We start from the raw sequence: 1,083 nt of genomic DNA, 5'->3' as shown, positions 1-1,083 counted from the left end.
AATTAACCGTATAAAATGAAAAAATTTAATTTAAATAGAAAAATTTTTCATGTAAAAACACTTGGTGCTGCTAGATAGAGTAAGAAAAACTATAAGAACAATTAAAAATTCGAATGGTAATTATTAAAAATAAATAATAAAAGATAATTGTATATAATTTAAAAGTAGCAATAATAATATAATTGTAATATAATTTAAAAGTAATAATAAAAGTAATAATAAATTCTCTTTCACATAATGCATGTCTTACAAGTCTAAATTTATTTTTCTTTGACCTAAACTTAATAGCATTCACAACGATTATAATTTACACGACTCTATAACTCAATCATATATACACATGCTAGATATATTAACTCTCACCGGGGTTGGTTTTTATTTTTATTATTTTTCGAAATATTCAAATTTTTTAATTTTTTAATATGATTATGACTTTTCTTATTAATATGCTTCTTATTTATATTATTTTTCTAAGTATTATATTCTTATCCTTCTTATTTACATTCATGCTTTATTACTATCTTACCATGTTATTTATTATATCTAGCAGCGCCAAGTGTTTTTACATGAAAAATTTTTCTATTTAAATTAAATTTTTTCATTTTATACTGTTAATTCTTTAATTTTTTGTGGTAACACTTAAATTGAGCAAGGTAACGCAATTTTGTGATAATGTTTTGTATAATGTTTTGAAGGATAAATTAAATAACCACTACTTTAGTTGGAAGAGGAAATGTCTTTGAATAAATTGTGATATTATAATTTCATTTAAGAGGAATTTAAATCATTTGGATTGGAATAGGAAGATTCTTCAATAAGTATAGGTATACTTAGATTTCATTGCATAAAAATTAAAGATAGTACCATTTGGATTAAGTAAATAATAAAGATAGTATCTTTATTATTTATAATTACAAAAAAATGACTAATTCGGGACGTTATTTAAATTTTATATCATCTCATCCAGACCAACAAAAAAAAGGCATTATAATAAGTTTGTTTGATCGAATAATCTTTTTGGCCATCCAGATTACCATGAAAATAATATCAAAGAACTTGTTGAGATTTTACTAAATAATGGTT

This window comes from Trachymyrmex cornetzi, unplaced genomic scaffold (assembly GCF_001594075.2).
Source record: "Trachymyrmex cornetzi isolate Tcor2-1 unplaced genomic scaffold, Tcor1.1 scaffold339, whole genome shotgun sequence".
Taxonomy (NCBI): Eukaryota; Metazoa; Arthropoda; class Insecta; order Hymenoptera; family Formicidae; genus Trachymyrmex; species Trachymyrmex cornetzi.
This window is presented reverse-complemented; position numbering follows the sequence as displayed.